We start from the raw sequence: 13,740 nt of genomic DNA, 5'->3' as shown, positions 1-13,740 counted from the left end.
TGTTAGCTTAGCCTCTCTCTGCTCTCTCTCTCTCATCTCTTTCTTTCTCTCTTTATTTCTCTTTTTTTGGAACTAATTGTTTTATTAAAAGATCACAGAGAGGTTCACCACATTGCAGTCAGGTCATAGTCAGATGTCCAGTCACACTGATGTTCACACACAGTGGTTAATGATTAACGGTGAACATAAAATTACTTAAATTAACATTGAAGGGGAAAGGGAGGGGAGAGGGGGTACCAGGGAATCAGGGGACTGTTGTGTACAACATATTTAAATTCAATTATACAATATATATGTATACACATACATTTCTACCTGTGTCTTAAATTTTGTGTTGTTTCTTCCATGTTATGTCATTCTCATAGGTATCTATGAGGGTTCTTATGTTAGAGCAATAGTTTTAGCGTGCTTCTGGTTAGACCTTTAATGGCTGCTGCTAATAGAATATGAAGAAGGTAGATTAGATTAGATTCAACATCCATTAAACAAAATATAGATGTGCAAGTATAAATATAATCTACATAATACAGGGTGAGTGGAGAGAATGCAAATGTAGATAGTATGTACTGTGAGAGCAACATACGTAAAATGATACATATACAGAGTAAAAACATGTACAGTAACTGGTTTTGCAAATATGAATAGTGCAGTAGATATGAGTAGTGCAGTAATAAAGCCATCACAAGTGATGACCAGTGTGGAGCACGAGCCCATGACCCTGAGAATAAGAGTCTCATACTGTGCCGACTGAGAATACAATTAGACAAAGTACAGTAACATTGCAGTGAGTGCTAAGATGCGGTTAAAGTGGTGGTGTGAGTTCAACAGGGTAACAGTATCATGGAAGAAGCTCTTCCTGAGCCTGCTGATGCAGGAGTGGAAGCTCCTGTAATGCCTGCCAGATGGGAGGACGGTAAAAAGTCCGGTTAGGATAAGAAACGTCCTTGATGATGTTCCTCGCCCTGCCCAGCCAGTGCTTGTGGTAAATGTTCTCAATGGAGGATTACTAGGTATCTGTGATGCGTTGGGCAGTTTTCACCACCTGCTGGAGTGCTTTGCGGTCAGATGTGGAGCAGCTGCTGTACCACCCTCAGATGCAGTTTGTGAGTTTTATTACAGCAGTGAAAGTCCACCAGTATCCCAGGAGACAGGTGAGCTTTGTTGAGGAAGTAAAGACGCTGTTGAACCTTTAATAGATCTGCTGTCTATTATCAAATCCTTGGAGAACAACTCCTAACAATTACCCTAAAGGCTCTTTAGTGATCTGAATATCAAAGACAGAGTTTAGGGCATTGGAGATGTCTCCCTCAGTATTTTACATGACTAGAAAGTGTGGACAAAATTTGATTCACTTTCCTGACAGTTCCTCAATGACTAGATAAAGATGAACCAGTCCTCTTAAAACGTGGATCTTAATATGCGCTAGATTTAAAACATCTAGCAACAAGCTTCCATTTGAATTCCCTCCATATGTTGGAACAAGTAGTTAAATGACATTCCAAACAGATGTCTTTCCAATTTTCTATTGAAATCTCCTACTGCAGTTTAGTTTCCCCCTATGCTTACTATATGGATAGATAAGGAGTTATTGTTTTAAGAATTTGAAATTACCTTGCATTACCAAGTTTTTCATAATATTCTGCTCTTTTGGAGATGGTAGTCTTATTTTGTGACTGCTTTTAGTGTTTTTAAGAAAATGTCTAATTTGTAGAAATATGAAGAAATCTATTCCAGGGAGGCTAAATTCTTGCCAGGTTTGCGTGAAAGACTTAAGAACTTCTGACTTGAATATATGATGTATATAGGTGAGGCCACGCCTTGAGGTTTAAAATTCTGAATCTAAATATAATGGAGAGAAATTATGTATGGATCTAATCAAAGTTAAAGCTGTATTCTGTTTTTTTTCCCTCTACTTTTAAATCATGTTCTTTTCTCAGGTGCTTACACTACAAAATGTCAAGGGAATATTATTAAATATTAGATCTTCCATTGTACATTCAGAGTTTGACCTTTCACTGCCCAGCCGCCTGGTTGTAGTATCACTGATAATAAAGGCCACAACAAGCTTTAGCCAAGCAGCCCAAAAGTACAGCCTCAGATTTGGGAGAGCCAATCCCCTGTCAGGCTCAGATATGGATTCTAGGCTTTTTACCCTGCCATAAAAAACTAGAGATCACACACATGGAACATTGATTTTGGAATTGGGATAGAAAGTATTCAGAACAAATATAATCATTTTGAGAGGTTATTCATTTGTACAGTTCTATTTGCCATTAAATAGGCAAAGCCCAGATTGTCCTATTATAGTTAGCTTAGTAAGGTCTGTCTACTGAAGGGTGTATAAAGACACCAAGGTATTTGACGCCTTCTCTCTGCCATCTAAAGCCACTCTTAGTCTTGATTTGTAGCATGATTTTAGCGTTAATGTCAACAGCCTCTGTTTTAGTTGCTTAACTTTATAGCCAGAGTGGTAGCAAAATTGTTCCATGCACCCCTTCAGAGCTGGTATAGAGGAAGATGGATGTGAGAAGCAAAGGAGCATGTCATCTGCACAGAAATATATCTCATGGTCTTCATCACTTCCCAAGATTCCAGATATAGTTTTAAAATCTCTACTAGTCTGCCCCGAAAGCTCGGTGCAGATGGTGAAGAAAGCAGGTGATAATCTTGGCAGATCACCTTGGCATGTTCCTCTCTCAAGGGTAAAACACTCTGAGATGTCCATTAACTTTATTTGCAGCTCTTGGTGCTGAATACAGTACACAAATAGACTTCATAAGGTTTAAAGCCAAATCCAATGTGTGTTAGAGTTTGTGAAAGAAATCTCTAAGAGACATGGTCAAATGCTTTTCCCGCATCTAAGGATAGCATCAAAACTTCCACCAGCTCTGGCGTGGCTCATAATGTTTAAAAGCCTGCGGATGTTGGTACCTGAATATCCGCTTGTTAAACTTCTGATTAGTCAGTGTCTGTTATTTGTGAGACATATTTGTTTGGTTGCTGAGGAAGAATAGATATTAGCAATTTTTGGTCTCCATTAAGGAGTTATATCAGTCTGTATACACTGCAGTCAGTAGGGTTCTTTCCAGCCTGTGTCCAGACCACGATTGCTTGTTTGCAAAAGAACACAATGTCTTTGAATCTCTTATAAAACTCATACTTGCATCTTTCTGGGCCTGGGCTTTTATTATTTTTGAATATACAACAGCCTCTTCAATTTCCTTCTCAGCAGGTGGGTTGTCTAACTTTTCTACTGCAAGTTTGGGAGGCTTTGTCAAATGAATCTGACCTGGGAAAGATTTGATGTCGTCACTTGAGGCAGTCCCTTCGTTTTTATATACAGATCTATAGAAAAATAGCACATGCTTCAGAAAATCTCTTCTGGTTTAGTCAATAATTCGCCTGGTTTGTTTGACTTTCTTTTCACAGAAAGATTATTTAGATTTTTTTTTCTGACTGAAATGTATTGCTCTAGAGCCATAGTCATAATATTACTGCTCAGAAAAATGCAAGTGGCCTTCTGCTTTATGCTTCTGCTTATGTGTCTAAAGCCCTACTTGTTTCTTTAAGTGGTTGCATCAGGGCAGTTGACTGCATGAACTTGTTCTATTGTTCCAGGGTCTTCCCTTTATTTTCAAATTTGTTCAGCTTCTTTTTCCCTTTTCCTAACACAAGACAAGACTATAATATATCCCATTAAATAAGCCTTCACACAGTCCCAGAGAGCATCTGTTTAGAATTCAGAGTTCACATTGAGATACAAATAGGCTCTAAATTCGCCTTCTACAAATACAGTGAATTCGGAATAATGAATGAGGGAAGTATTTCATCTCCAGTTTCCAGTACCAGCTTTTGGATCAACCCAGCTGGCACATGACTGACCTTCAACATCGAAATGTAGTTGACATAATGTCAGTTGTTGTTTCAACATTGGAAAAACGTTGAAACAACTATTAATATTAAAATTGTTGTAAAATGAATCAACGTTGAAATTTCAACTTTAAATCAAAATAATGTCTCATTTATCCTGCTTTACAAATATGATCGTTATTATTTTTTTATTGGCACTTTTTATATTTTGATCATAAGACCACTTAAAAATTATGTTAAAATGGCAAACAACAGCAACAATAATAGTAACAGGCAAATTAAGTTTAAGAAAAAAACCTTGAAACATGAAAGCATGAAAACTATGTTAACTGACAAATAGCACTCATACTGAGGCTTGCTGAGTGCACCCATTTTGAGGCTGCCTGAGTGCTTCTGTGCTGCAGCAATGCGTGTGATTCGCCAACGTTCACCTGAGTGGGAACAGTATTTAGAGCTGCTTCTGGAAACTTCAGAGGGCTTGGAAATGAGTAATTGGTGAGTAATACACTGCCTGGTCAAAAAAAAGTCACACACTCTAATATTTCGTTGGACCACCTTTAGCTTTGATTACGGCACACATTCGCTGTGGCATCATTACCACAAGATTCTGCAATGTCACAACGTTTATTTCTGTCCAGAGTTGCATTAATTTTCCCCCAAGATCTGAACTACTGCTCAAAATTTTCTCCAGCACATGCCAAAGATTCTCAGTGGGGTTCAGGTCTGGACTGTGGTGGCCAATCCATGTGTGAAGATGAACATGCTCCCTGAACCACTCTTTCACAATTTGAGCCTGATGAATCCTGGCATTGTCATCTTGGAATATGCCCGTGCCATCAGGGAAGAAAAATCCATTGATGGAATAACCTGGTTGTTCAGTATATTCAGGTAGTCAGCTGACCTCATTCTTTGGGCACATAACGTTGCTGAACCTGGACCTGACCAACTGCAGCAACCCCAGATCATAGCACTGCTCCCACAGGCTTGAATGGTACACACAAGGCATGATGGGTGCATCACTTCAGCAGCCTCTCTTCTTACCCTGATCTGCCCATCACTCTGGAACAGGGTAAATCTCGACTCATCAGACCACATGACCTTCTTCCATTGCTCCAAAGTCCAATCTTTATGCTCCCTAGCAAATTGAAGCCGTTTTTGATGGTAAGTTGTAAGTGGTTTTCTTAAGGCTACACAGCTGTTAGTCCCAATCCCTTGAGTTCCCTTCGCATTGTGCATGTGAAAATGTTCTTACTTTCACTATTAAAACTTTTTTGATTTTGATTTCACCAAACGTTTATGTGATCGCCGATCACGATCATTCAAGATTTTTTTCTGACCATATTCCTTCCTCGAAGAAGATGTTTCCCCACTGTCCTTACACTTTTTCAGAATGTGCTGGACAGTTCTTAACCCTATTTTAGTAGTTTCAGCAGTCTCCTTAGATGTATTCTCTGCTTGATGCATGCCCATAATTTGACCCTTGTGAAACAGATTAACATCTTTTCCACAACCACAGGGTGTGTCTGTCCACATGGTTGTTTAACAAATGAGAAGTGACTCATTGCATCAGTTATGGTTAAATAACTTGTTGCCAGCTGAAACATAATCACCCATGCAGTAACTATCCATTGGGAGGCTCTTACCTATTTGCTTAGTTAAATTCACGTGGTGACCGTTTTTTTGGCCAGACACTGTACTTAGTTTACTTGATGTACCAACAGTTTTAATGGGACATTTACTGACTTAATCCTATAATCTGATAATGCTGAACTCTTTATACAATAAATCGAAAATTAGCATCACTTGCTAAGTTAGCTAGCTAGCTGGTGGTGTGCTATGGTGAGCTAGCTGGGTTAGTCGCCTTGGCTCAAATTTTTTCGAATACCTATTTTAAATTGGAACGATGGTGTTGTATTCATGCTCTAAATCTAGCTAATAAACTGTAAGTTGCTATCTAAGTTAGCTTAAGTTTAGCTAATGTTAACAGATTGTCTAACAACTCTGTTGGAAGACGGGTTCGATTCTGGCTAACTTGTGCTAAACTGGCGAATTTCAAGAAAAATGACTCAAATTTGAATGAGTTTGGTCGAGTGAACGGTGCTGGAGTGTCCGATAAGCAGAACCTAATCAGGTTTTGTGGTGTGTGGGGCTGTTAGTTTGAGGAGGGTCGAATTGCAGCACCTTATAAGAGCGTTTCTGTGATGCAGACACGCTCCCCAGCAACGCCCCTTATGTGACATCAGGGGCAGGTGGGCTGTGGAGGGCCGCTGTTAATAAAAGTTAGTAGACTTTGAGAGTAAAGTAATAATATTTAGAGATTAATGTTGTATAATTATGAAAGTAAAATCGCAATATTCCGAGGATTAAGTGCTACTGTAGGGGGGCTGCCGTGGGGTCTCGGTTGCTATACTGGCACTGGATTTCCTCACACTCCTGTCTCCTTGTGGATCGATCATTTTGATTATCTTTTTCACTGTCTATGAAATTTAATGCCTAATCTTTGAATAGCGCTGAGATGTAGCCCCAGTAGCCGTGTAGACGACCCTGCCTGCGGTTCTCCTTCAACGAAACAGACAGACAGTTTCTTCTGAGTCCGTATGGCTCTTTATTCTAAATAAATAGTTTCTTGCTCAGCCATGTTCCTTTATGGGTTAAATCGATATGAAAGTATAACTCCACCAACTCAATGCCCCTCATTTAACACGAGGAGGTGCTGCCTTCCCTTTGCAAAGCCTTTGCTCACAATACTGCACACCTTTTCTGATAACATCCCACTTTAATGTCGTAATTATTATCATTATATATTATCATCGAAATATTATGATTTTAATCTCAAAGTCTACTATTTTAATTTTTATTAGTGGCCCTAAAACACTGTGAGCGCTTTCATTACAGATTATGATGCCGGTAAGTTTACTGTTACATTAACATTTTACTACCACCTTACAACTTGTGGAAAATAAGCACATGTGGCTTGATGTTCAGCAATACTCAACCTTGCCAGAGTTATATTGTGCAAGCTGGCAGCAACACAGTAACCCCTGCTGAATAAATACCATTAGGATTAAAAAATGTTTTCGTATGTTGTGGCCGTTCTTGTTTTATGAAAATGCCTTTCATTGCAAATGGACTCTATTGCTTAGTTTGCTAGTTAGCAGGTAACGGCTTCACCACACAGACCAGGTTTGATGCTTCACTCACATGAGATAAAGCAGAAATCTTTAGAGGGAGAGACGTCGAGTGACTGGTGCTGGAGTTAAACCTTAAAGGGGAACTCCACTGATTTTAAAAAATTCTGCATAATTAAATGGTTGCGATGTTGACTGTAGTGAAACCTACGACTGTGGAAATGTTTAAAGTGGAACCAGACGTCTGAAGAATTCAGTGACTCTGAAAAAAAGTTATTATATGAAATGGTTTTATATTATATATATATATATATACATACATACACACACACACACTTTATATATATATATATTAGTGTGATGCTGAAACTTATATTTGTGTTGTAGTCATGGTGACCCTGATTCCTATCACCACCACTGTAAAGAAACTGTACATTTATTTACTATGAACCATTTTATATCAAACCACTCTGAATGACTCTGCAGCCACATGTTTACATCATTTACATGTTTCCATTGGACTGATTTATTCAAGAATTTTGAATTGATAGAAATGTGTTATCCTAACTGGATAAGAGTTATCCTAACTGAACTGAGCTATGACTTTCTGTTACTTTCTGTCTAATAGTTTTACTTGCTTATATTTGAATATCTAAAAGAATTAACATTAGGTCAGTGTTCAGCTTTTGGAAATTCAGTATCTTCTGTATAAACTGAAGTTTGAGCATCCACTTTAGGAGATGGTAGTGTATGGTAAGTGGAATAAAACCACTAAATGCTAGTACGAGAAATCACTGCGTCACTGACCAGAGGTTAGTCAGAGTAATGCTTTTGAAATCTTCTTGTTCTCTTGTTGCAGTCACCTGCATGTCCTCCAGCAGCACTGCTGTGTCTGAACCACTCTGACCAGCACAACACACACTAACACACCACCACCACATCAGCGTCACTACAGTGCTGAGAATGACCAACCACCCAAATAATACCCACTCATGAAAACCTGAGTTAATACAAGGCGGCTGTAAATGATTGTGTGTGTGTGTGTGTGTGTGTGCACATGCATATGCGTTTGTGTGTATAAACAAAGCACAGTGGTGAGCTGCACATTTCAGTTTCATGTGTATTTTTCTTTAACATCTGTTTATTGGTATATGTTAACTGTTTACCTTTATGTACTGACTATTCCATTTTGTCCGTGTTGTAGGCATGTACTATATATTTATGGAAGACAATTAAAGCAGTTGTTTCCAAATGATTTCATGCATAGAGGTGAAAACAGGTGAGCTTTAAGATTGTGTTACTTTATAAAGCATGATACAATGCATACTAGCCTAATAGATGATGCACATTAAAACTGTGGCAAACTATTGATTGCTGTATTCACTTGTGCTTTACTGTATTCTTTGGGGATTGGCTTAATTGGTTTTCTTTTTATTATTGTCTGGATTCTGTTATGCTATTTCAGAATAAAAGTGAACATAAAAGTGATGTCTACATATGAGCAAATGCTATGCTTTTGGTTGAGGTACATGTAGTTATAGAGATTCAGATTCATGCAGAAACTATATGGAAGTAAACTGAGTATATTTTGCTAGCTGGCAGTGTTAATACCACAACGTATCTGGATGCGAGCCAAGATACAAACCAAAGTCTCAGCCGACGAGGTTTAAGCTTGGTGTGCAGTATTCTAGATGTGGCCTGACTGGTTTTTGTAATCTGGGAGACTTGATGTTGAGAGGTAAGATGTTGATTCATCTTTCAAAATCGAGACATAATCCAATGTTGTTTCAAACATGATCTGTGACGTTGATTCAACCGTGACTAAATGTTGAAATGCCAGCTGGGAAGGCTCCATTCTAAAATCACTGAGGTATGGCCTGAGAAGGTAATTGGGAGAATGTCATTGAGTGCGTTTAGATGCACTTAATAATTGTGATAACTGCAGAAAATCAGATTTTGTCAGTAATCTGATCAATGCATTTATATGCACTTGAGTAATCAGATAATGTGAAAACTCCAGGTCTACATGATTCAGGCAGTAGTTAGGTTTCTGCTTTGCAATCAGCCAGTAAACTCACAGAAGAAAACATGACGTAAATATAATGTAAAACTCAAACTTCATGCCAGACCTTTGCTTTTTAATTAAAAGATTGCATCACTTTACCTGAAACTATGAACTTATATCATCTAGAAGATGAAGAATCCTTTTTGTTGAGAATGTAGTTGGTTTCAGTGTCACTCCAAAAATGTTTTGCTGCCATCATGCAGCAAACTGGTTGAGACTGAGACAGACTGAGAAATCTGAAAGAAATCAGAGTTTACATGCACCGAGAAATCTGATTACTGAGCTAAAATCCAGCTCTCTTTATCAGATTTCTTAATCAGATTTCTAGACCTTACTCAGATCTATGAAATTGGACTGTGATGTTTACACGACCATTTGAATAATCAGATAAATGCAGAAACCCAGTTATAATTGAATTACTGAATGAGTAAGTGCATGGTAAGCTATATTGTAGGCCTCACATTTAGGTGTGAAAAAAGATCAATATGCAAATGCGATAAATGCATGCAAACTTAACCACTGGGGAACTTGTATCTCCATACCAAATTACATACTAATCCCATCTCTTGGTAATGATTTTTTAGGACTCATCCTTCTGCATGTTGCTGATGATTATGGAAATCTGCTCTCTGAAACATGACACAACTGAAATCATTCCCTATCAATAGAACACCTGTAGATTTGTCCAGAATAAGGTTAAAGGCTTTCATTAAACTCAGCATCATCCTCACTGGTGCATATACACTCACTGGCCACTTTATTGGACTCACTTTTGCTTTCAGAACTGCCTTAATTCTTCATGGCACACTTTCAACAAGGTGTTGGAAACGTTCTTCAGAGATTTTGGTTGGTTATTTGAGTTCATGTTGCCTTTCTGTCATCTCAAACCAGTCTGCCCATTCTCCTCTGACCTCTCACATCAACAAGGCATTTTCGTCCACACAACTGCCGCTCACTGGATATTTTCTCTTTTTCTGACCATTCTCTGTAAACCCTAGAGATGGTTGTGCGTGAAAATCCCAGTAGATCAGCAGTTTCTGAAATACTCAGACCAGCCCGTCTGGCACCAACAACCACGCCACGCTCAAAGTCACTTAAATCACCTTTCTTCCCCATTCTGATGCTCGGTCTCCACTTCAGCAAGTTGTCTTGACCACCTCTACATGCCTAAATGCATTGAGTTGCTGCCATGTGATTGATTGTGGCTGATTAGCTATTTGTGTTAACAAGCAACTGAATAAATTACCTAATAAAGTGGCCGGTGAGTGTATATCACATAGAGATACCCAGACAGCTTCTATAACCCCATTCACTGATATGTACCTGCTTTCTGAGTCTTTGTAAGATAATGTAGCTCTAAATGTTAAGGAATGCTACACCTCTTCTTCCTGAGCTGAGAGAAGAAAACTTTTTCCATTTTCAACAGTTTCTCATTTTTTCATGCTCCTTATCTGACATATGAGTTTCTTGGAGGAATGCTACACTACACCCAAGATGTTTTAATTGAGTGAGAATTTGCTTTATCTCAATGTGGCAATGTAGGCCATTAAAATATTAGCTAGTTACTTTAATCAGTCCTATCACACCTTTATATGTTCCATAAAGATTGGGGGGTTTAACTCAGACAAAGTGTACAACGTATAGCTGATTGTTAAAAATGCATTTTTCTGATATAACAGTAAAGCATGAGGGTTTGTAAAAAATAGAAAAAGAAGAGAAAAGGAATAAACAAAGAGAAGAAAAGGAAAACAAGAGTGAGCCTCCAGGCTAAAATAAAGCCTGGGCCTTCAGAATTTGGTGTAATTAATAACAGAGAATCTGTCCTTGCTGGCTACCATTGACCTGGTAGAGTCTACATTATATGTAGAATTAGTGTTATGTCATTGAAATCCTTCAACTCTGTTGGTCTAAAACGTTATGTAAACTATCATAAGTAGTCAGCAACCAAATAAAAGAGATGGTATGTCAAGGCTAACTTCATTACTAGATGATAGCATTCTTGGTCTCCCACAGTGACACAACACTGCTCCTGGAATGTGTTTGTAAGATAAGATAAGATAAGATAAGATAAGATAAAATAAGATAAGATAAGATAAGATTCCTTGGATAGCTCACTGAGTTATATAATATTGCACATCTTAAGAATTGCACAGAAAAAAAATAGATTGCACACTCGAGAACAAATAGTGCAGTGAATAAAAAATAGAACAGAGGTGAAGTGGAACGCTGGAACAGTGTACAGTGTCCTTTGAAGTGAGGGCCAGTACAGAGTTGTAGCGGTGTTCAGTTCCCTTCTACTGAGCACAGTGTTCTATAAAAAGTCCTTGTCAGTCTGTGTGTTTGGAAGCGTTCACTTCCCATACGGCTCTGGGGTGAAAACTGTTTTTTAAGTCCGTTTGTCCGGCATGGGATAGACCTAAAACATTACTTTGTACTAAACCAATTAAAAGTCTCCAGTGTTCATAAATTGCATTGTCACAACAACAGTGCATTGCTGCAGGTGCTCTCCAGTTCAAGGCTTGTCTTGTAAGTCATCGAGAACACTTCATATCCTGGATGAGTCTGTGTTCCACTCGAGTGCACTTGTTTCTAGTAAATGTGGTACACCATCCAGAGAGATGGAGATCTCTCTTCAGCCGCTAGTCTTCAGATTGCGATGCCGTACTGCCCAGTCCTCACAGGCACTCAGCAGATTCCATGCAGAGATGAAGGCTTTCGCTTCTCCATTGACATGCACTTTCAGAATGGCAGGATATGGAGTTGATACTTTTAGTATCTGAGTACTCACATCATTTCTTTAACAGCGCTGGTCAGTCATGATCCATGGTGATTCTGTGACCCTTATATGTCAAGTTGTTTAGCTGCCATGCTTTGTTGTTTTGTTGTGCTTTGTTTGTCCTGGCTTTTCTCGAAGTGAGTGCAAGTTTTAAGATGACTTGCAAGAAGTTTTCGACCAACTTGACTGTGTGTCCTTCCTCAGAGTCTTGCTTGACTCCATATAGTGTCAAATTATTTCTCCATTGGGATTTTTCTAGCTTCCATCCGTCCGTCTCGGTGCATAAGATGGGAAAGCAGCCAGGCTGTCCGATGTCCATCTATAATAGTTTCTCATTCAGTCCTCTCTGAATGGCAGCCTGAGAGACCACATACTGTTTGATCGAGTCCAGGGACTCTGTCTGAGCACTCAGTTCTTTCTGAAGTTATCTTATCTCAATGATGATGACATTCGTGTTGGTTGCTTGCTCAGGTGTTTGCAGCTTAGGGCTAGCATCAGTCAAGTTAGCATCACCTAGCTAGTGGTTGTGCCATTCTTCTTAAAATATTTTGACTTTTCTTCATTATGTGCTTTCTGTCTCTGTTTCTTTCTTGAACTCTGACTTGTGGTGATTTTCTTGTACTCCTCTTCTGAAATTTGGGATCTTAAAACTTTGGATACAAAAAATTGGATGGATGTAGATTTGGCTTAGAAAGACTAGAAGGCAGCCGTTCAACAGGTCTCTTGGTCTCTCGTTCTCTCTCTCTCTCGGTCTCTCTCTCTCTCTCTCTCTCTCTCCCTCTCTCTCTCTCCCTCTCTCATTATTGTTTAGCCTTTTTTTCATCTTTCTTCCTCTCCCATCTCTTTTTCTCTCTCATTATCTCTGTCCATTATGTTACTCCCTCTTTCTTATTCTCTCTGTCTTTCTCTCTTTCTTCTCTCTCTCTCATCACCTTTCTCTTTTTCTCTCTGTACCTCTGTACCTCTCACTCTCTCTCATTATATCTTCTCTTTCTTTCTCACTGTTCCTCTTTCTTCACCCTATTCTCTCTCCCATTTCTTTTTTTCTCTTCCATTATATCTGTTCTCCCTGTCCTCTCTCTCCTTCAACCTCCTTTTCTCTCTCTCACTCCATTTCTCTCTCTCTCTCTCTCTTTCTCTCTTTTTCTTTTCTCTCTCCTTCCCCTTTCTTTCTCTCCATCTGTACCTTCTCTTCTCCCTCTCCCTCTGTCTCCCTCTCTCTCCCTCTCCCTCTCTCTCTTTTTCTTCTCCCTCTCCTTCCCCTTTCTTTCTCTGCATCTGTACCTTCTCTTCTCCCTCTCCCTCTCTCTCTCCCTCTCTCTCTCTCTCTCTCTCTCTCTCTCTGTCTCTCTTTCTCTCTTTTTCTTCTCCCTCTCCTTCCCCTTTCTTTCTCTCCATCTGTACCTTCTCTTCTCCCTCTCCCTCTCTCTCCCCGTCTCCCTCTCTCTCTCTCTCTTTCTTTTTCTTCTCCCTCTCCTTCCCCTTTCTTTATCTCCATCTGTACCTTCTCTTCTCCCTCTCCCTCTCTCTCCCTCTCTCACTATCTCTCACTCCCTCTCTCTCTCTTTCTCTTCTCCCTCTCCTTCCCCTTTCTTTCTCTCCATCTGTGCCTTCTCTTCTCCCTCTCCCTCTGTCTCCCTCTCTCTCTCCCTTTTTCTTCTCCCTCTCCTTCCCCTTTCTTTCTCTCCATCTGTACCTTCTCTTCTCCCTCTCCCTCTCTCTCCCTCTGTCTCCCTCTCCCTCTCTCTCCCTCTGTCTCTCTCTCTCTCTTTTTCTTCTCCCTCTCCTTCCCCTTTCTTTATCTCCATCTGTACCTTCTCTTCTCCCTCTCCTTCTCTCTCCCTCTCTCACTATCTCTCTACTCTCTCTCTCACACTCTCTCTCTTTACCCCATGTCAGGT

Source organism: Pygocentrus nattereri, chromosome 16 (genome assembly GCF_015220715.1).
Source record: "Pygocentrus nattereri isolate fPygNat1 chromosome 16, fPygNat1.pri, whole genome shotgun sequence".
Taxonomy (NCBI): Eukaryota; Metazoa; Chordata; class Actinopteri; order Characiformes; family Serrasalmidae; genus Pygocentrus; species Pygocentrus nattereri.
The sequence above is the reverse complement of the archived record's forward strand: the minus strand, read 5'-3'. Positions refer to the sequence as shown.